General features: G+C 34.6%; 2 protein-coding genes across 2 annotated transcripts in view; one reads left to right on the forward strand and one right to left on the reverse strand.

Annotated features, from left to right (window-relative positions):
• The window catches only part of LOC136832599 (serine/threonine-protein phosphatase 6 regulatory ankyrin repeat subunit B-like), a 713,268-nt gene that overhangs the window by 307,030 nt on the left and 381,603 nt on the right, over positions 1–24,635 (forward strand). The window contains exon 5 of the mRNA XM_067093780.1: positions 20,608–20,720. The gene's annotated coding sequence lies outside the window, so the exon portion shown is untranslated. The remainder of the gene's footprint in view (positions 1–20,607; positions 20,721–24,635) is intronic.
• LOC136832600 (uncharacterized) overlaps positions 1–24,635 on the reverse strand; it is a 272,488-nt gene that overhangs the window by 73,196 nt on the left and 174,657 nt on the right. The gene's annotated exons all lie outside the window — the stretch shown is intronic.

Here is a 24,635-nt window from a genome sequence, read left to right on the forward strand (position 1 = left end):
ACTCCACTCAAGGGCAATTTTCTTATACCAGAATGGTATACACATATATATGTATATATATGTATGTATGCATGTATGCATGTATTTATACACACACACAGACTCAGAACCAGCCATTCCACTCTACATATTCCAACAAACCCTTGCATCACTTCCATTAAAGACTTACAGTCATTCTCAACAAAACATTTTTTATCCCATTATCCTTAACATCTCTGTCATTTCTCGCATAGGTTTTTTATGGTCCATGGATGGCACATACACGTTTTCCTTTCTCACATACCCGTTTCATAACAAACTCTTGACTGTCACATCCTTCTTGTCTAAAGTCAGACTGCTCACCTGCTATTAATTCTTTGGCCTTACACTGTCATTAAAAATCCTAGCTTGCACATCTGCTATTAATCCTTCTAACACTTATTAAAAATTCTAGCTTCTACATCTGCTGTTAATTCTCCTGTCTTACACTCATCTAAAACCCTCCCTTTCACCTTCCCTGGTACACTAAGTAACAGCATGACCTTTAATTCTCAGTCTCCTCTGTCAGCTTTACTCTTTTAAGAAAGGAGCAGTTGTTCATTTCTCCCTTTCCCTGGGAATCTTTCCGGCATCCAGACATATCTTGCTCACTTTGGTCAGCATCTCAATCGCACTTTCATCTCCGTGCTGCTACATCTCACTTGGAGTCTCAGCTACTGGTATATTTCCATTCTTGAACCATTTAATTGACATCCTTACTTCCTGACCAGTCACTCACATTAATCTTGCCATTTTGCACCATTCAGCTCTACCTGCCTACTGTCATCTGCATTCAACAAATCTTCAAAATGCGTTACTCCATGTATCCAAGACTGCAGTGACTTCAGGTAACATCTCTCATTTCTGTCCTCTATTTTTAATGTGGAGATCCATACGCTCACTAACTTTTCTGTTTGCCTTTGCATCTTCCCATGATAATTATTCACGTTTGCTCGTCTATTCTAATTGCTTACCCATTCCTTTTTTTCATTCTTCATTGACAGAATTAACCATTCTCTTGTAAAGTTGGACATGATATTTTCTCATGGCTTGTAGTTGAACCTCAAATAATTTTTTTCTTGCCATCCCTAACCTTCACTCCCTGCCCTAATGTGACCTATGATGGAATTTCATATACCAATGTTATATTTCTGTCACTTCTGTGTCCTTATGACAGCTCATTTTTCTTTATTTGTCCTTAGTGTGATATATCTCTCTCCCTATTTACACATACTCACTCAACCATCAAGATGTGCTGAATGCATTAAGTTAATGTCACCCATGTTTACATTAAAAAAGCAGAGGTCAGATTTCCTGGTCATGCGTAGGTTACCTTCCTAAGCATAATTATCTTTCGGTGTAAATGAATTGGGGCTTAATTATTGAAACAATATACAGACGTGTATTATGAACATACATACAGACATATATATATATATATATATATATATATATATATATATATATATATATATATATATATATATATATATAATATATATATATATAAACTGTGTGTGTGTATGCGTGTGTACACAGTACAGTGAAAGGGAAAAAGGAGAGATTAACCAATTATATTTAATTTCTGTTCAAGGTAATTACTTGAAAATTATTACCCGCTCTATATCAGTGTCATCAATGCCCTTTCGATCCTTAATTTTCTGATAGCTTCGCAGAAAATCAATTAGCAAAATGATGTGAGTAATAACTCATAGTGCGCGCTGTAATTTGCCCCTACTGACATATCTATTCAGGAAGATGCGATTTAATAAATGAGATTTTAGTAGAAGGGTTCTGTTTACAAATATTCGCCAAAAGCTGTGTGGTGTTTCTACAAAGCCTTTTCGCAGAAATTAACTTCATAAAGTGTTTGGGGCGCGTCCTCAGTCCAGTAAGACATGTTGGCAACTTATCGCATATAAATCTCAAACAGGTCGAAAACAAGTCAACGACCGTAAATGGAGAACTAAGCCTCGATAAATGCCGGATAATCGTTTTGGAGCACTGGTTAGGATTACCAAGATCATTGACCTATATTCATCAAACGTATTCAACCTGTGCGTAATGTGTGTGCAATAAGTTAGCGACGTGTGTCAATGACATGATTTAATGTAATGTGGACATATCCTTACCACCTGTTGGCTGGTTGTATTATAATAAACCGAGAGATATATAACATGAAAGGAAAAATTTGTATTAACGAAACACCTTTAAGTTAATTAGTCTGTGATCATTTTCAAATAAATGTATTCCTTGGGACATGTAGCACATGGTTCATCTTAGTGTTTTTTTAATGTCGCAAATTGCAAATAGGATGAGATTCATCATCGTTATTATTATTATTATTATTATTATTATTATTATTATTATTATTATTATTATTATTATTATTGAAAATTCGGATCATCAAGGGTCCTGTCCGTCATAGATGTAAAGCTGACAACAATAAATTATGACCCCTGTCACTGGAATCCGATAAAATATTAATTAAATTGAGATTTAATTCTTTTTACATGTCACATTGACGTAAGGGGTATGAATGCACAAAACATGTCGGTCACTGCAAGGAGAAGACAAATATACAATATGTATTTATAGCCCGGGAACGAAAAAGCCAGATTAGAAAGTCTCTTGCTAATAAATTGCCAGGGATAAAAAGCGAATCACAATTAGTTTTAATCTTGTTATGAAAACGTTTCTGTTCAGCGACAAAAACGGAAAAGTTATCCCTCTTATAATAAAGAGAGTAACTTAGTTAAAGTGGCTTTTCATCTATATATATATATATATATATATATATATATATATATATATATATATATATATATATATATATATATATATATATATATATATATATATTTATATATATATGTAAACAGAGTATATATATTTATTCGGTTAAAATACATTCTTACTCTTTTGACTAAAGCAATGATCTAGATACCTGGTAGTTAGTCTACCCTGGTGATTTGGTGCCGGATTATGGAGAGGGCGTGAAGTTTTACCATCGTCACTATATATATATATATATATATATATATATATATATATATATATATATACATATATATATATATATATATATATATATATATATATATATATATACAGTATATATATATATATATAAGTATATAATATATATATGTATTATATATATAATAAATTTATATATATATGTTGTATATTCATATAAATATAAATATATATATATATATAAATATATATATATATATATATATATATATATATATATATATATATTATATATATATATATATATATATATATTATATATATATATATAATATATATATATATATATATATATATATATATATATATATATATATATTTTTCAGAGAGAGGGGACAGGTATTGAGAAAACCTCTAGGGGACACATTGGACAAATTCTAAAACTGAAAGCTTTTGGAAGATAGATATAATCAGGTTTGTCAGCACTAGAGCGAAGAGTGGGCCGGGAATCTGGATAATTGACTTTAAAAAGTGGATATTTGGGATACCTATGGAATGATTTGCGATTTATGCTCCCAGTTATTCATGGAAATGCAATTACACACACACAAACACATATATACATACATACATACAAATTATATATATTATATATATTATATATATACATATATATATATATATATATATATATATATATATATATATATATATATATATATATATATATATATATATGTATATATATGTATTTGTGTGTGTGTGTAATTGCATTTGCATGTATAAATGGGAGCATAAATCATAAAGCATTCCATAGGTATCCCAAATATCCACTTTTTTAGAATTTGCCCAATGTTCTGCAAAGGTTTCCATCTTCAAAAACTTTCAGAATCCAATGTCTTTCCAACATAGAATTTGGAAAACCCTCTCTCTCTCTCTCTCTCTCTCTCTCTCTCTCTCTCTCTCTCTCTCTCTCTCTCTCTCTCTCTGGCATTACCGGTGTGCAAATTCTTATTCCACACTCATTCAGCTTCTCCTATTTCGCAGGATGTACCGCATTCATGCAGCGCTTCGCTCACTGCATCAACTCTCTTTCCTTATGCAGAATCAAACAATATCTCCCCATCCTTTCAGTCAAACCTAATTTACCAAATCAGCGCGTTTCCCCGGTCCTAATTCTTGTCCATTCGCCGCAACTGTTGCTGGAATTTAATCGGAATGGGTGTCAATCTTGCTTTGTCGCCTTTATATCGCAGCCTCTTGGAAAATTCGGTTAAGGGGTCTTTGCTACGCGCGCGCGCTCTCTCTCTCTCTCTCCCTTATGGATCTCTCGCGTGCACTAATTCACAGATTGACGAGCTCTCTCTCTCTCTCTCTCTCTCTCTCTCTCTCTCTCTCTCTCTCTCTCTCTCTCTCGTGTGCACTAATTCACAGATTGACGAGGTCTCTCTCTCTCTCTCTCTCTCTCTCTCTCTCTCTCTCTCTCTCTCTCTCTTATGGATTCCTTGTGTGCACTAATTCACAGATTGACGAGCTCTCTCTCTCTCTCTCTCAGTGCATGCCTGTTCTTTTATACTACTTCTTATTTTAACAAGAATTTTCCTCCACGCCTTCTATCTCTCTCTCTCTCTCTCATTGTATTTTCACTGCTTCTACGACAAATCCACATGTCCTTAAGGTACACTAATTTATCTCCTCTCTCTCTCTCTCTCTCTCTCTCTCTCTCTCTCTCTCTCTCTCTCTCTCTCTCTTATTGCCTTTTCTTTTATACACCGTTTCCCTGGATTATGCCTCACTTTCTCTCGCTCTTTCTGTCTCTTTACGTTTCACTTCGCATATCACTTTGTGTCATTTCCCTCTCTCTCTCTCTCTCTCTCTCTCTCTCTCTCTCTCTCTCTCTCTCTCTCTCTCTCTCTCTCTCTCTCTCTCTCCAAGTTCTTTGTCTCAAGTTGCGTTTCCGCTTGTATCATATGGTCATATTTTCTCAAGTACCGCTTCTCTCTCTCTCTCTCTCTCTCTCTCTCTCTCTCTCTCTCTCTCTCTCTCTCTCTCTCAAGTTCTTTGTCTCAAGTTTCGTTTCCGTTTGTATCATATGGTCATACTTTCTCAAGTACTGCTTCTCTCTCTCTCTCTCTCTCTCTCTCTCTCTCTCTCTCTCTCTCCCTACCCGACTCATAATCCTTAAACAAATCCCGTTTAGCAACGTTCAGCCAGGCTCCATACTACACGCATCCCTCCATTAATTCACCATGAGAGAGCAGGACTTAACCAGGATGTCCCACACACACCCGGCGATCCACCTGAGGATTACCTCCACTCCAGAACAGCTTTCAACTCATCTCTGACTTTCTCCTCTTGCATTCCTCCCCGATTTATGCGCCATTCACCTCCCCCAAGATTAATCCGGGCCCGTCTCAATTTGGACAATTTGTCCTCCTCGTTGTGTTTGCGTACGTAATCACAAGGACGTTTACAAATATGTATGTAGATTTATCAGTTCAACTTTATTGCCTGTGCAGTTGGAGGCGCCGCTTTCCGTTTGAAGAAGTTACCTAACATCAGGGAAAATCTAATCATGAGGAACTATTTTTTGGGTTTTGAAAATTGTAAACTAATTATTTGAGGTACGTCGGACATTTATATTTAATTTTTATTCAACGTATAGAATTGTACTTATTTTTCTGTGCAGTGTTAATATACGTATATGTATACATATATAAATGTCTATAATGTATACACATACACATGCATATATATATATATATATATATATATATATATATATATATATATATATATATATATATATATATATATATATATATATATATATATATATATATATTTAATCCAAACAGTGCAGCATAAGCTTTACAGTATGCTATGCACTTATGATTGAATTACTCAAAGAAATAAAAGATGAATTTCATATAGGACTGCAGAATGTTAAAGATGATATACCAGGAGAGATATGTGAATTGTTTTCGGGGATATGACGGCAAAAGTTAACAGGAATAATGAAGGTACGGTGGCATCAGTGGGTAAGGAAGGCCTCGGGAGAGACTGAAAAAGTAATTGGGTGTTTTTGTTTTGAATTTAATTGGTAATTGGAAGTGCTATTTTCCAACAAAAGGACATCCATTTCCAGAAGGCAATCATAGCAACCAAATAGCTAAAGTAGCTGTTATTCAAGAGAGAAAAATGACTACGGAATGTCATGAGCTACAGATGACAGTGATCGTCAACTTGTCATCGACTGAAGCTGAAATTAAAAGCTGTCAACAAAGAAAGTTGACAGTCCCTACATTTGATACAGCAATACTTCTTGGAGATGAACATCAAGAGGCTTTTGCAGTTGAATGTTAAACTTCACTTGCAAACCTAGAAACCAAAGAATGCACATCGTTTTACTGGAAACGAATAATGAGATATGGGGTAACGAGACGAAAACCTTGGGTATCAGATGGGACTTGGGATGCAATAAATAATAGCCAAAGGCAAAAGGTACTTGTAGGCAAATTTCAGGGAGGAAATGAAGTGCGGAAATTAGAACTTACTGAGTACTCAAGTCTAGATAGTAAAGTTCATTGAAGACTCAAACGAGACAAGAGAGAGTAGTTGGACAAAAGGGCTGATGATGATGATGAAGCCGTGTGTTCAGTGTGTATACACACATTCGCCATCAGTCTATGGAAAGTAATATTAAAATCATTGTGGATTTAAGGAAGGCTTGTAATAACTCTCTCTCTCTCTCTCTCTCTCTCTCTCTCTCTCTCTCTCTCTCTCTCTCTCTCTCTCTCTCTCTCTCTCTCTATATATATATATATATATATATATATATATATATATATATATATATATATATATATTTTATATATATATATATATATATATATATATATATGTATATATATATATATATATATATATATATATATATATATATATATATATGTGTGTGTGTGTGTGTGTGTGTGTGTACATTTGCCATCAGCTATACGGAAAATAATATAATCAAAATCATTCATAAGTCATCATTGTAGTTGATTAAGAGAACCTTCGATTTTGGTCTACTACAAGACCAGAACATCAAAAAAACATTTTCACGGTATTCCGCAACATCCCCATACGTATGTCAGCACGGTTGTAAGACGGCAATGGAAATGCGTGGTCTGTAATTCTCGTATGAGCGTAATTACCACAAGAGAATTACAGTGTACAAATTACACAGTTGATGAATTCAACGGAAACTAGAGAGTCTTACGTAAGTGGCTTTCGTCTGTCATACAAGAATTCCCTTTAGATATTACTGTAAAGCGAAATGATTTTCCTGGACGCCTATAAACCAAGTCTGATTGTTCAAAGTGGGGAGATGTTCGACATCATTTCCACCTGACGAATTCCCCAAGACTTTCTCTCTCTCTCTCTCTCTCTCCCGTGTGAATTTTCCTTCGATAATCATTTTCATTTGTTGTAAAAATTCAGTCGAACGTGGCTACAGTTGTTAAGAGAGCTTTTACCTGCTTAATAGCGACTTTTCTAATAGTTTCACGTTTGCTTCCAAGGCAAAAATGTGATCAGAGCAGATTCTGTAAAACGTTTTACAGTTAATATTACTTTTCCAGGCACATTGTGATCTGTATGAGAAAAGTGAGGAGAGAAGACATTTTATAAAATAATTGTAATGAGTAGTTTCACTACTGAACCTACTGGAATTTACTGATAACTTGATATTGGATTGAGAACATTTGGGGACAACTTACGACATTACCACGCCCTTTTTATTGTGTTCTCACTTTGTATTTTAATAAGTGCCTAAATAAGTTACATTTCCTTGTTTCATGTTGTCCAACTGAGAATGCTGTTGTACGCAGTTTTAGAGACATTTTGAATGTAATTTTAATGCATTATTAGATTTTGCAAACATCACTCCCAAGAATACCATTTCTGGAATGTGTACTGGGAGATTCTCTCTCTCTCTCTCTCTCTCTCTCTCTCTCTCTCTCTCTCTCTCTCTCTCCAGTTCTCGTGGAAAAAGGGATGACTGGGTAAATTAGATAAACTAAGAGAAAATTAAACTGTCATCTGTGAAGGGCTGTTTGCTTGTGAAAAGCACTTCGTCTTACTCAGAGTGACTGTGAAGGTGTTAATCGCATACGCTATGTGGAACATTTACGAGTTTCTTGCGGTTTCATTAAAAAATCAACTAATATTGTTGATAGTTTTTTTTTTATTTAAAATCGATAAACTATTAGAAACATCATAATAATTTCCTTCCAAAAACTAGAAAAAAGAGCTCAGAAATATATATTTAAATAAAACCATTATATTTATGTATGTGTTGTTAGTTAAGAACACTAGGCTCCCATATCATTAGTACTTCATTTCATTTTGTAAGCTGTATAAAGAAAGCTGTCCTCACCTGAGACTTGAGATCTTGCGGATGCAAAACACAGACATTTATAATTACCAACTCTTCATCAAGACAACCAGAAACTTCCTATTACTCTTTTGTCGTTTAAACATTATAATTGCAAGTAACAATTGCTTTGTTAAAAATGTGGTCTAGGAACGCCATGTAAAGAGAAGCTAGAGTAGGTAGTGCTACACTATCTTCCGTCTGAAAATATGAAGTTCTACACGCCAGTCTAAATTTACACTTATTCCACTGTTTGTGGAATATGGGTATGTGCGGTTACTTCTCCTGATCCATCATTCCCCCTGACACTTACCTAGGAGGGTTCACTGAGGCTTTAAAGCCTTCCTGGAATCTCGCTACCCACATACTCTCAAGTTTTTCAAGATAAACAAGTTTATTGGAAGGTGGATAGCCTTTCTTGTTTACGTAAGGTATATATCAGTGATCACTTTTTACTTGTCCGATATCTGTTAGCGTAGTAGTTTGTTGCTTTGAATTTACCCTAGATCCATGCTGGGTAAATTTAATCACTTCAGAATTTTCAAAGATAGTGCATTATTGCTTTGATTTGTCAGATTTTTTGTATTATTTAAAACAGGAAGAGCAAATGGATTTAAAAACAATAACAAACAGATTCCCAGTGAAAGAGCTTCTAGGGAAAAGTACCAGGAAAATTCTTATTCGATGTTTTGATATTTTTCGCCACATTTACTCAGTTTCTTAGAATTGAAACTTAAATATGAAATCGTGCTAACAAAGAAATGCGAACACAGGTCCACAGGTAGTAAGATCTTTTAAAAATTGATTCCCTTTTATACAATCAGGACAGTAAAAAACAATGACCTGACCTCTAAAATCCGGCAGCAGTGCCGTCAGTGCACTTCACGTGGTGCACGGTAGGCATTACTTGAGGTTCTTCGTAGCATCCCTTCGGCACCCTAGCTGCAATCTCTTTCATTCCTTGTACTGTACCTCCGTTCATATTCTCTTTCTTCCATCAGACTTTCTAATCTCTCTAACAAGTGATTCATAGTGCAACTGCGAGGTTTTCCTCCTGTTACACCTTTCAGACCTTCTATCAGTTTCCGTTTCAGCGCTGAATGGGCTCATCGGTCTCAGCGCTTGGCCTTTGTCGTAAATTCTATATCCCTTCCTCCTTTAAAATCCAGAGTTATTTTGTGAAATATCAAAATAACATAAAACCACACACAAAAAAGGACTTTCCTTATATCATTTGGAACTATTGGACTTTATGAGATTCACATATGCAAATGAGAACATACCCCAGGTGAGCTCGTAGTTATACACCTCTTCTTTTTGGCCACATTCTCTTAATCTCGAATCCCAACTACGGTAGGGAGTCAAAAAGATGTAAATTGGTGCTGAACCAAGGGACGAAACGTCCATTTCTCTGAATCATGGGTTAATGGATGCAAAGGGTTGGACTTAAATGCTGTCAAGTCCATTTTTTTAATGAATGCCAGGATGCTGAAATCGAATTCCACTTCAAAACTTGAGACTGGGTTAATACAGTAAGTTATGATTAGCCCCGGATATATGTATGTATGGCTGCCCTTTCTGTAAATGACTTCATGAACTCGCAAGTTTTACGTGATGTGAAGGTTGTGAATAATTTGCATTTAATTTAAATCTCACTTACATGATTAGAGGAAATAAGAACTACACCCGTAACGACTAATTGTCTATTTGTATGATGTAAATAAGAATACTTTTTTCATATTTCCTCTCCGAGGTCGATTCAAAGCTCTTGCCCAATGAAATGGGTTAACTTAATTTCATTTTTCCTCTCCAGTGCTGGCTTGGATTTTCGGAATTGCGAGATTGTGTGATTGTTGAGTTAACTGTAGAAAAGTTAACTTTTGAATTTGTTTTAAATCGTTATTTCAGGTGGTCTGTTATCTTTAAAAAAAAAAATGTTTCATACGTATGACCGCTGTTGTCTTTTCTGTCTGTTGTTACGATCCAGAGAATGGATATATATATATTATACATAAATATACATATGTGTGTGTATGTATATTTATGTGTTGGTGAGTTGGTAGGTGTGCGTGTATGTGTGTCACACTTATAAATTTGTTTTTTCTTTCACTCATGTTCAGCGTCTCACTCTATCAGAGTGGAACAGCCGGTTCGTCAATTTTTCCTAGGGAACGGATTCATGATTTCATACCATTAAACTTTGATATTAATTCGTTGAACGTATGTTACCTGTCTTTATTTTAATGTAGAATATTATCCTGACTTGTCGTTTGAAGGTTATTCTGTTGTAATTCTCTGTCATGACATTATTTCTACCAGCATGTTTTAATGAAACGGTCTCTTAGTTGCGTAGCATCTCATTATTAAGAACATCATTTTCTGCCTAGTTCTATTTTCTGTTCGTCTACCTTGCTTTGACGAAATTTCTTGCCGGATATTTCTCATGTGATCGTCGCTTGTTTTTTTGGTAATTAATTTCACCACAGTGTTTCCTACACTTTTCACAAATGCATGAGCTTACTCCAGAGAGAGAGAGAGAGAGAGAGAGAGAGAGAGAGAGAGAGAGAGAGAGAAAGTCTTGCCTGTTTCATTTGCATAATTGATTTTACTGCATTACGTTTAACTATATGAATATGTTTGCACAAAATCTTGAAAATTACAGTTACCATTTTTATGTAAATGATGTTTAGTATTACTCCCTGATGGATTTATTTTATTTTTTATTGTTGCAAATACAGAATGTTAAATTAGCAAACAGTATTTATGGTCACAAGATACGAATCGTTATATAAGTGATATTATCCTCTCACGTTCATGAATCATTTCAATCGACACTTGATACAGTGCTAGTGGATAGTATCTTTCTAACCGAATGGGCTGTGACAGTTAAGGTTTAGAAATATATCACCAAATTATGCATTGTATGGGAATATCGATTTTGTTTTAAGTATATATTAACTTTATCAAATATATCACACTGCTTTTATTACAGGATGATTTCCGCAGAAGCAGAGATTATTTTGGGTAGAAACTATCCAAAGAAACTTGCTCTCAGGACTGAAATACGTATAAAACACGTTGGAATTGCCTTTGATAAACCTTTGCATTACAGCTGTGGTGTATAAACCTTCTAAATTGTTCATGAAGAAGTAATACTGAAGATCTCCCCCGTCAATAATATACCCTTTTGGCCAAGCGGGCCGATCCGATTAATGTCTTTCTCAGACACGCTTTTTGCTCGCTGCAAATGTAGTATGAGATCATTTTCTTTGATCGCTAGCAGGGAAGTTACAATTCAGTATGATATTTAGTGTGATGTCATTTTGGAGATTAGTACGTCAGGTTATTATGGCATGTTAAAAACGTAAAAACAAATTATTAAGTCAGCATGCAAAGTTAGTCAGCCATGGAAAAAAAATGTACACTTCTTCATAAAGAAAAATTTACGTAAAGTTAACGAATATAAATAAGGTAAATTAGTTTATGTCATGAGAAACTAAGATAAATTTCCTTTGTATGACTTAAATTGTATAGATTTTGATTTAGATTTTCATGCGACAAAACTAGAAAATAGATGTTTTCCTTTGAAAGTTCCAATCACCTCTTCCTGTGCGATTCCTGAGGATCGCATAAGTTCTTAGAAATAAACGCGGGAAATTTAGGGAACACAGTGGTAAAGACTCGAATTTGTATTATGTATAAACTTTTACCAATGGGTATATATGTGTGTGTGTATTAAAAACAATAAAACACAAAACTTAAAACGAGACGTGCCAGGTTTTGCAAAAATACGTTGTAGGTAAGGTGACCGCTGTCTTCATCCAGCATACGAATCGTTAGTAACGTAATAATCTGTTGTGCTTGAGAGAGAGAGAGAAAGAGAGAGAGAGAGAGAGAGAGAGAGAGAGAGAGAGAGAGAGAGAGAGAGAGAGAGAGAAGAACGGGGCGGGGAAAGAGATTACAAAGTTGATATCCTTTGTTAAGCGGATCATCATAGATTTTCTCCTCAGCTTATGCTACTTTTTATATGACAGTTTTCATATATACAAATAAGATTGCATATAGTCCGGTATCCTCGGTTTGGGTAATTCATACTCCCTTTAAAAGGTTGTATTGTACTTACTCCCCATATTTTAGTAATCTTTTTCACGCTTAATATTAGCAGGTACCTGCTTTTCGGGAAAGGATTTCAAATGTCGATTATTTCCACCAGCAATATTATAAAGTTTTAGTTTTCTGTAAAAAAAATTATTGTGCCGGCTTTTGTCTGTCTGTCCGCACTTTATTATGTCCGCGCTCAGATCTTAAAAACTACTGAGACTAGAGGGCTGCAAATTGGTATGTTTATCATCCACCCTCCAAACATTAAACATACCAAATTGCAGCCCTCTAGTCTCAGTAGTTTTTATTTTATTTAAGATTAAAGACAGTATAGGATAGGCCACCATCGGGCCGTGGTTAAAATTTAATGGGCCGCGGCTCACACAGATTATACCGAGACCACCGAGAGATAGATCTGTTTCCGGTGGCCTTGATTGTAAGTGTAGCAGCTGTACAGAAAACTCGATTGCGCCGGAGCATTTTTTACTTGTTTATAGTTGTTTATGCCTTATGGTTATTTAAAAAGAATGGGCTTTTCAGTTCCAAGACATATTGATTTATTATGGGTTTATATGGTAAAAATAGACCCTCATGACGCGAAATACCGTGGAAAAGGTATATTATTAATGCCAAATTCCAGACGACTAGCACTGGAGAGTTGTCCCGGACGACAAGAAAAGAAAAAAAAAGAAATGTTACCACCAGTCGCAGCAGGTCCCAGAAAGAGGCGATGCATCAGAAGGAAGTGCATCCTTTTCTGGACGCAATATTCAATATTCCGCCTCTCCAGAAGACCTCCTCTCCATAAACACTCATGCCATCATGTTATGAGTGGTGTGCTCGGCTGAAAAAGCTTTTGCGAAACCGCTATTTGATGGAGTCAGCGCACTAAAAAATACATTTCCTGTAGCTCCGTCGAAGACGCTTTCCGCTTGCGCACCTCGAGCTTCCTTTGACAGAAGGCTCTCTCAAAAGTGGCCTCCTCTACATTAGCATAATGGTGCAGTGACGGATCGAGATAAACCCCACGGGTGCTGCTTATTAAGTTCAAGGGCGAGTTTGGCAGACGTCATAGTTTACTGAAATGAAAGGTAACAGACAATGCAATATTTTTAATGTAACCGACGACGCATCGGCAACCAAGTGGCTGTATCTGTCTCAGACCCATGGACAGTAACGGAGGGGAAAGAGAAAAGACTGCGGTCTACCAGAGGAAGGGAGGACGTCAGATATGCAGCCTCTCGTTTTACACAACGTATTTCTCTTTCGTATGCTCAGCTATAATTCGTCATAGTTCATTTGTATATATTTTAGTTCCTCGTTGTTATAAGTAATGTTATTTAGCGAGGTTATATTCAGTTGTTTTTAAGTCACGATTGGACATACTCTCATGCTTGTGAACGCGTGTGTCTGTTCTTGCCTGTTTCTCGGGGCGATTCCCTTTATAACCATATTTTTTCCCTGGAGTTGTTTAAAGACAGTTTACCCACTGTGTTTACCGTCACTTACCAGATGTTTGAACAATGAAGACGAGATCTAAGTCGGAGAGAAGAATCCGGGAGAGCGAGATTAAATTCCTGCCTCCAGGGGACGAAATATACGAAATTATTTAACGAACTGCGATTATCCGTATTTACTTTTGGGACGGTTTGGCATTGAACCACTTATTTTCATTACGTATTTTCGCTGCATCCCGGGAGTTCCCAGCAGATCTGTTACGTCGTCACGGCCAAAAGAAAGGCGCTGTTATTTTAGTACCCTGGTGGCCCTTTATGACAGGGCTTTGTTGGCCTGTATCTCCTTTTGTCCCAGTCCAACGACATGGCAATCGTCTGTGGGGACCATAATTCAGTTAGCATACGCATTTCCTATCTTCTTCCCCTCCCGACTTCCTTCGCGGCAGACACAAGAGGCTTAATTGCACCAGTCAGCACTTCCATCCCTTCTTGTAATGAAAAGATCTCTCGTTCTCTCTGGGAAAAAGACAAGAAGAAGGAAAAAAGATTTTTTTTTTATAACACCGCTTCTCGTTTGACTCTACCATTCCAGATAGGGTTTGTAGTGTCTACGTTTATGGTAGTCCTGGTGTAGTATTTGAGAGGCTTTTCTGTTGATTGAAGAGGCTGGTCTTCTTAAGATAAAAATGTATTTTTGTAACGGGTATGACTAATCTCATTTTTGCTTGGGGTTGTATTTGGTTGTGATGAGGGGTATTAATTCGTGTGATTGGTCAGGTAATGGCTTACGTGGTTTTTATGGCGTTCAGAACATAAGACCATTATCGTTTGGACGTTAGAATGTTAATCAGTAGATCAGTCGATTGAAGATAATATGAGTGGTTTCATAATCCTTTACGACCTAGGAGAATGTAAACCACAGCAAACGAGAGGATAAAATATTTGCTGGTAGAATTGTGAATTATGTATTGTTTGAACCACAGTTTTCGTCGGATCTATTTGATCTATTTGCTTCATAATTTAGGCTGTTTAGCTTTTCTTAACTACTATAGTGCAAATTTGAGACAGTAATCATGTTTACTGTTATCCATTTTTTTTTTTTTGCCTTGTAATTTTTCTGCTAATGTAGGAAAAGCTAATCCTAGGTAGTTTAAAACGCAGGGTGATATAGTATGGAATTATATATTATAGAAATATGAATTAGATTCGTTATTTTGGGTTACCGAGTAAGACAGCGAGTTCAGTAAATAAGAAAAATAAAGGATTCACAAGCAACCCCTTATCCATTTTTCAAATCGCCAGGGACCGGATTAAAGACAATGAAAACTTAACTAGACTATTTGGAGAGAGAGAGAGAGAGAGAGAGAGAGAGAGAGAGAGAGAGAGAGAGAGAGAGAGAGAGAGAGAGAGTGCTCTTATAATGGCATAGCTTTGGGATTTTTATTCAATAAGGGGTTCTCCTAAGTGTATATGAAAATAGATTGTGCTTTTGTCCAGTTTGACAGAAAAAAAAAATACTAGCAATGGAATTCATGGTAATTTTACGTGTTTTCATCGGTCTTCGACTACAGATTTACATTTGGGATATCCTTTCCACTAAGCTCTACATTAAGTAAAACGTGAAATTATTAGAGTAACTAGTTTTTTACATTCGGTGATGGATTGAAAAAAAATTTTTTTAGTAAGGACGTCCATCAGAATTAAAGGCTAAAAAATATGCTAAATTTAGCAGGAATGGATTCTGTGACTCCACAAGTCTGAAGTATTAAATCCCATTGCACATAATGTGAAGCAACGGTATCAGTTCTCCTCGTTCATTGTTTACTTATGGATATCGAGGATCATGTCGTCTCGTCCGAAATTAATAATTATTGCAATAGTATCGTATGATTGCAATAGTATCGTGCAGATTAGCAAACCATGCAGGAAATGATTGACGAGGAACTGTCGCTTCATCCCCTTATTTGTTCTCCAAAAACGTTTGCATATTATAAAATCAGTTCTAGTTTTAGAGTCCTCTAATTTATGACAGTGGAATGCCTTTCTCTGACGATAAGTTTTGAAAAACATTTTTGTTATTATCGTTGTTTTGTAATCAGTGGATATATATATTACAGTAACATTAGGGTTTAACAGCGAATATTATGCGGTAGGGTAAACTAAAGATTCTGATTATTTAAAAAAAAAAAAAAAGATTGGAAATTAGATAATAATGCTACAGTGTCCATTGAAAAAATTATTTTCAGCCCTACAAACATCCTCCATAAACAGCACGATTTAAAATAATTAGTTTTCAGTAAAAATATTTAAAATTCATTTAATTCCGTCTATAACTTCCAGTCATGAAGTTACAGAAAATAGGGAAAAAAATGGAAAGTAATATATGTGGACAAAAATTTAATAAAATTATGAACACGTGCCGCTTCATTAGGTTTTCAAATTAGATATGTAAATAGTTCTTGGATGAACAATAAACAAGGTCCACCATTATACAGGCAGACGTCATTAGCCCTTAGAGGGATTGGAGGGCAACTGAGGTCATTAAATTATTATATTTTTTGAGCGAATTTTGTCGGATGAGGTTGCTAGCCCCGTGCCTTATGCATTCGATTCAACTTCACTGTTCAGTCTAACGAGAGGCGCAACGAATTTTCCCGTCCCCGGACAAATATTCCCCTCACTCTCATGATGCTGAAAAGCTTCTGTTTTACTATATTTTTAGTCTTTTCTGCGTTTTTACTATTTGTCGACAGCAAACTCTTATTATTAAATTCCAGCACAAGTAAATACAATTAATTTCTTTAAAACTCAGATAGCTGTTTCCGTGTATATAATTTAGACGCGCATTCAGGAAGGTTGCTTAGGAATATATATAAATAAAAAAATCCATGCTACTGCTTATTACGAGGATCGGTAAGAAAAGGTTACATCGACCATGAATTAGCATATAGTACCTCATTAAACATGAAGCAATAGCATTATTCATGTTTTCGCTAGAGGAATTAATTGTGGTACTGGCTTTTATGTATACAATCCACCGAAAGGTGCAGCATCGTTGTCGGTAAATTCACCAACAAAAATACCAGAAATACAGTTCTCTGTGCCCGACAATAATAACAACGTCAGCAACAATCACATGAAGAAGTACAGATGCGTTCCTCGTTGCAGTGACTTCCTCAGGCCGAAAATCCCCAAGCACCATCCATCTGTTGCTCACATATTGATAGACAGGTTCATGCGAGATCAATTACTCAGAGGATGAACCCTCTCTCGCCTTTTTCTCGACTTTCAAGTCTGAGCAGGCAAGTAAGGTCTAAGATATGCTCTCTCTCTCTCTCTCTCTCTCTCTCTCTCTCTCTCTCTCTCTCTCTCTCTCTCTCTATACACAGAGTGTTCACTGATATTTCTTGCAGTTGTAATAGTAAATCCAACATTGTTTGATACTACAGAATAGATTATTAAACTATTCATGTTATAGTACATTATTCAGCCCATGTCACATTTATGTCTATTAATCCTCTCTTTCCCATTTTGCCATTCATCATCTGCACTGATTTTACAGATGTACACAAGTACCTGCTTTTACCTGTAATTAATTACATATATATGTATATATATATATATATTATATATATATATATATATATTATATATATATATTTAATATATATATATATTTATATATATATGTTATATATATATATATATATATATATATATATATATATATATGTATATTATATATATATATATATTATATACATATATATATATATATAATTTATATTTATATTTATAATTTATATTTATATTTATATACTGTATGGGTGTATTTAATCGGTAAATATCGAGGAAGACAAAGATAGAAATGATAATACCCACTGACGAGGAAAACTATCCCCCCAAAAATTATCAGTTATAAAGTAAGAATAAATAACAATATTTAAGTAAAAAATAATACATCTGCTCCAACCCACAACGAAAGACAAGGAGCAGAGTCCCTTTGGTAGATTAGAGTGACTTTCTGTCGACAAACTATAAGAAAAGCAAACAAACTGCGAACTTGTGTCGCATTTGCTAATTGGAAAAGTCTAAATCTTTGGTAAACGTCGGTAAGGTGTTTTATAATAATAATAATAATAATAATAATAATAATAATAATAATAATAATAATACAGGTGAAAAAGCGGTATTTAAGCCCTCATCATCAGAATGAATTAATGAAATAGAAATTCATGCAGAATATTATAAATCGATAAGTTAATCGGCACTACAACACACACACAAATGTATATATATATATATATATATATATATATATATATATATATATATATATATATATATATATATATATATATATATATATATATATATATATATATATATATATATATATATATATATATATATATATATATATATATATATATATATATATATTACGAATGTTAAACCACAAATATGGTTTGGTATTTAATTCAGTATATATCTGTGTATATGTATGCGTGTGTGGATATACTTTTGTTCATAAAAGCATTTATATATTATGTTCCTTCATTAACATTTCAAGTTTTAACTGACTGGGGGAAAAAGCTTCGCGGTTTTGTTTTTCCGGCGAATAAAAATACTACCTGGAAATGTCTCAAACGAAAATAATTGATATCTTCACAGTCCTGAGTTTCAAAAGCTTACCTGTAAATTGTAAAGTACAAGATTATTTGTTTTTCGAACGCTGATGATTTGGTAATAATTTCTTCATGATATAACAGCAGGTATTTCGTGTACTGTGTAAGGTCCTTTACTGTATTTTAACACTACACATGAGGCTTTTTGCAGTTTTAGAGTAAGAAGGTGCACTTAGAAGAACATGATTAGAACTAAATTAAACTGCTTGTTGAATAGAGGTGTCCATAATTGTTTTCTTTTGTAATTTAAAAAATAGAATTAGTCTATTTTATATCTGTATATAACGATTTCTTTTTCTAAGGTGAATTGTAGAAGAATGCTCCGGTAACTTGATGATGAAACTTTCTTATTTGTATAACTTCAAGTGATTCTTTCACTGCTCCCTTATGGATTTTGACGGAATAAGAAATGAAGATTTTTTTTACAGCTATATTAGCGTACGTTGATGCAATATTTCTTATCCCCCAGAAATCAACGTTTATTTTTTGCATATGAACCTCCCTTATTTTGGTTGATTTTGAACGCTAACAACAAACTTTTGTAATTGATTGACCAGATTAATTAAACCGAAGTGTTTTTTCTGTCTCTTGTAAATAAACGAATTAATTAAAGTGTCTTTTTAAGGAGCGTCCTTTTCATGGGATGTTTTGTCATATTCCCTTCAACTTGGGACCTTTGAATAATAAGGGGATTTGAAAGAGAATATTGAATTTTGAGAATTACCACTAAACAACGCTCCATAACTTTGCCTTTGAGGACGACAAAACTCCTGGTAAAAAAAAAAAAAAAAAAATTGCTACATTAATAACCAGATTTTATGACGTCATGACAGGGTCCTAGAATTATTCCATTGGAAAAGAGATGATTAAAGGAAACAGCAGCGGATTAAAAAAAAAGAACAGCATTGTTTCAGAAGAGTTTGGTCATTTTAATAATAAACTAATTGACAATATTGAGAGCCGAGGGAGTCCAGGCAAAGTAATTATCAATGGACCAGTTTAGGTCAACAACAAGTGAATATTTTATGCCTTTGTTGATGGCAGTATTGTAATAGCAAGCAATAAAGGGACAGGAATATTTCTAAACACAGTCACAGGGATAATTACAAGCGCGTCATGCCGATAATGTTGGCCAGCATATAATGCGGAAATTATTCCAGTTTCAGGAATAGTTTTATATCTTTATTTTTATTAATAGCGTTTGATAATTTTGCTTGCGCATTTTTTTTATAGGTGACCAAACCCTTTTTCTAGTGATAATTCTTCTATGGCAGATTTGAGAGAGAGAGAGAGAGAGAGAGAGAGAGAGAGAGAGAGAGAGAGAGAGAGAGAGAGAGAGAGTAAAAAATACTGAAAACTATTACTACAAGATTCAGACTTCGCCTCCAACTTAGATCCCCATGAACTGTCATACAACCGTGCATTTTATTTGATTTGCAAATATTAACTTATAAATTATTCATATGCCTACTCCATTTTCTCGTCCTTATTATTTATGTCAGGCTTCAGAAACAGAGGTTCTTGAAGCTGGGTCTCCTCGCTAATTTCCTACATGTCTGGTTGTAAGTTAAACTTATTCTTTATTAATTCTGTTTTCACATTCTCCTGAGTTTATCTGTATTCAGAGACCAAAAGATCCCAAGATGGCGTAGCAGACGTATGATGAATTATCCTTCAGTTTTTTTGGGTTGAATGCATAGAGATGGTGAAGGTAAAGCCATATTGTTGGTAAACACTAATTAGTGAATTTTGATAAACAACGCGCGTTGGAAACGCGAAGGTATACCAATGTCAGCTTTGATTCTTCACCCTATTCTCGTGTGGTTAATTTTCGTCACAGCACCCAATTTGTCCTACTTGGATAGAGTCATTAATATCAAAGGAATGTGTAGAGAAGTTTTATCTGGGTTGTCGATGTTAATTAACCTCTGAATAACCTTTTCAGGGTCGTCAGGTGACGATTGTTCTCTGAGCAGTCGAGACTTCGGGCCCCATTTGTTGGCCACGGTGGTGAATGACAGACGTCTGCTGAATTCTACACATCTCCAAAGAAACGTGGTGAGTGTACTTTGTATATATCATTATAATACTCATATAATTTTGTTTTAATAACATTTTGTACTGTTTTAGAACTACAAAAAAAGACGCTAGCGTCTTATATTTGGTATTTACAGTCCAAAGGAAAAAACCTGAAAGTTACTATCACATATACCAGAATAATATTGAGGCTTGGTCTTGAGCATACGGAATGGTTTTACATTTCAGCACGTACAACAGGATATGCTATTATTTGTAACACATTATATATATATATATATATATATATATATATATATATATATATATATATATATATATATATATATATATAAGCATTATACAAACGTCCTTTAATATCAATTCGCTTTAGAAATAATATATTTTCATATATGGTGAAGGAATTTTTAGTTGATAATAAGTCGCCGTCCCGTGTTCGAACCAGCGAAGGACAGGAACTCAAACTAACCCGCGCGGGTTAATGCGTTTTACTGATTTCAGCACGTATCAACTAAAAAAATTCCCCTTCGGGATATGCTACGAATTGATATTTGGACGTTTGTAGCTTAATGCTTGTATATGAATCACGGTGATGTGATAAAACTTCATATATACTGTGTGTATATGTATATATATATATATATATATATATATATATATATATATATATATATATATATATATATATATATATATATACATATACATATACATATACATATATAAATATATATATATATATATATATATATATATATATATATATGTATATATATATATAATATATATATATATATATATATATATATATATATATATATATATATATATATATATATATATATATATATATATATATATAATATATTTGTGTGTATGTAGTGCCCAGAAAAACGAAATATAAAGTAAATGAGAAATGGTATTGATAAAAAATTTAAGGTTAGCAATAAAAATACTTAAGTACTGTATCCATTATAGAAACCTCTATATAGTTTACAGTGAAAACATAGGATATGACAAATTGTCAAGATTAAGTTTTTTTTATAAATATTCAAATTGTCTTTTACATCTGTAACATGCCTCTATGAGTTGTTGCATTCATGATATGGGTGTTTTGACCACAAAGCGACCAGTACGAGTATACCATGATGCTTGTAACATCTCGTTTATAATATGTCTTCCTAGGAAACAGCTTTGATGCTGGCATATCCTTATGGCTTAAAACCATTAACTAATAGGTTATCTGTAAAGTTATTTTGGGGTTAGTATAAGTGAAGCTATATAAGAAAATATTTTTCTGTTCCCTTGTAATATATTTGCAATGCATTTTGAAATTTCAGCTCATCAACCTTTGGCGTTATTTTCCAATATTCATGGGAAATGCGTTCCAGGAATACAGTAGCTTCATATCTCTGTATTTTATGTTATTAGGATAAGCAATATTTTTGAAGTACATGTAGTACGGTAAAAGGCATTTTTATTGTCAGTAAAATGATTGCTCAAAAGTACACAAAGTGTATTATCGTCATTACAGTATTTACGCAGTGTACTTTCACGCCAGAAAAAGTAGCTTTTGGGAAGTAAGAGTCAATGGCCATTCGCCGAAGACGACTTCCTAACATTTTAAAGCTTCAGAGTGGTTCTAATGTATGCTTGGGTGAGTGGGAGAGTGAGTTGTTTGTGTTTGTGTTTATTGTAATCACTCGATTGTTGTTCTGGGAGTCTCCTTAAATGAGAAGTAGATTGTCCACTATTCGAATTATTGTGCGTCCAACCCAGCACAAGTTCAGAAAACGCTGAGGACTGTAATTAATACGTGAGTACATAGTCTTATCAGTATGTTGCATCGTTTGAATTTTTCCTATTATTATACGATTTTGCTAGGTTATACATTCTCCAGTTTCTCTCTCTCTCTCTCTCTCTCTCTCTCTCTCTCTCTCTCTCTCTCTCTCTCTCTCTCTCTCATTAGTGTTGTGAAAGTTAATTATTATCATGTATTTTCTAAACTATCTTTCGTTCGTAAAATGCACGCGTGAGAATCGTAACCTGATCACAAACGCCATATTAAACTTTCTTATTTCTTATGAGCGCAGCATAGCAAGCGTTGGCGATTCATGCACTGAAAGGTGTCCTCTCCCGTAATAAGGAAGTGTCGCTTTTGCTCCCATTTATTTCATTAATAGCGAATGCTCTCGGAGCGTCACTGTACTCTTCTTCTCACATGCAGTGTGTGAGGTACGCAAGTTTTATTTTCGTCTTTTTTACTCTGCCGATTTTCTCTGTAGGCTAAATGCTTTCCCAGGAGCACAGAATTGTGCGAAATGATTTTTCTCTACTTATAAATTAATTGTATGAAGACTGGAGGTAAACAGATCAATGCTGAATCATAGACTTATTACCGTTTAAATGACATTTTCTCATAAAAAAGATAATTGCGAAAAGCATGGTTTTGACAAAGCTTCAACATCAAAGCCTGTGCTAGTAAGACTGATAATCTGTTTTACGGTAAAGTAAATAACCTCTGATATTGGGCAGATTGGCATTATGACATCCTTTAACATAATATTGAAGCTGACATTCTGGAGAGTAAGTATTAATAGTGATTCTAGCAGTGCAGGCATTAAGGCGATAGTGGAAGACTAGCTATGCATACTAACTTCGGATGAGAATTACTCTTGTTGAGAAAACGAAGGTATTCTTTGAGCAATAGTCTTTAAATGGCCAAGCAAAAGATAACGATCTTAAGAGGAAGCTCGGTGAGAGACAGAGAATATTATTCAAACAGCAGCAGAGGATAAGCTCTAAATATTGTGATAATATTCAGTCGCTCTCATATGTGAGAGGCCTTTACAACAATAACTACTTTTCTCTCGTTTTATATCCACTGTCTACAACGCTTATTGATCCGTTCCAGATTTCTGCAGAGGAGAGGACGAATAGGCGCAAGAGGAATTTCAACTCATGTTTTACTCTCTAATATTTTTATGCTAATAGTAAAAATTATTCTCACATAAATTAAAAATTGAAGACACCACGAGAATTCTTATAATTTGAAAAGTTAATAGAATTGCTCCCAAACATTTTGTTTATTCTCTGTCCGTCGTACAGCTACCGGAGTTGCATTTTATAATTTACGAAAAAAATCAAACATCCCGAGTTTCCAAATCTTTTACGACCGCACGTAAGTGCAGGTTTTCCCCTTTCCAAGTTCTTTGTAAAAAAAACCTCTCAGGTTGGAACTTAGAAAAAGAAGTAGTTCAAGAAACTTCCTGCAGTAATAGAAATCGGTGGACATTGGGGTGGTATGCGATAAGACCTCCTGAAAGTTTCCCAGGATGAGACTCAAATGAAATTTCCCATTTCCGAAGATTACCATTTCCAGTTTGTCATTGGTGATTGTAATCTACACTACACTGAGAGCTGCGTCAGCATCTGGGTGGTAATATTCTTCATCACACTGGAAGCTGCCGTAGCATCTTGTTGATAAGATTCTTTATCGCACTGAAAGGCGCATCAACATCACCATGGTAATTCTCACTGGGTTGAAAACTGACTGGATATTATAATGAATATATATTCTTCGTCGTTCTGAAAGCAGCCCTCAACATCATGACGATTATATTCATCAACGTAATTTGTCGCTTGATTTAATATTGAAAACTCTCGGATAAAACATTGTGCTTATCGCCTTGGGAAAACTGCTCTCACCTCATCCCCCATCGTACCGTTATCTTACAATTGTCTTTAATGAAGGGATCGTTCATTCTTTTTTTTTTTTTTTTTTTTTTTTTTTTTTTTTGAAAAAGCATCTGTTTTTCTTCTGCTTTCGAAGGTGCAAAATATCTCTCTGGTACTTCTCCTGTTTTCCTTACAGAGCGAAGAACATGAGCGTTTTTCACTTCCCTTCTCGGGAATGAAAGGAATTGCAAGAGGGAG

This window comes from Macrobrachium rosenbergii, chromosome 50 (genome assembly GCF_040412425.1).
Source record: "Macrobrachium rosenbergii isolate ZJJX-2024 chromosome 50, ASM4041242v1, whole genome shotgun sequence".
Taxonomy (NCBI): Eukaryota; Metazoa; Arthropoda; class Malacostraca; order Decapoda; family Palaemonidae; genus Macrobrachium; species Macrobrachium rosenbergii.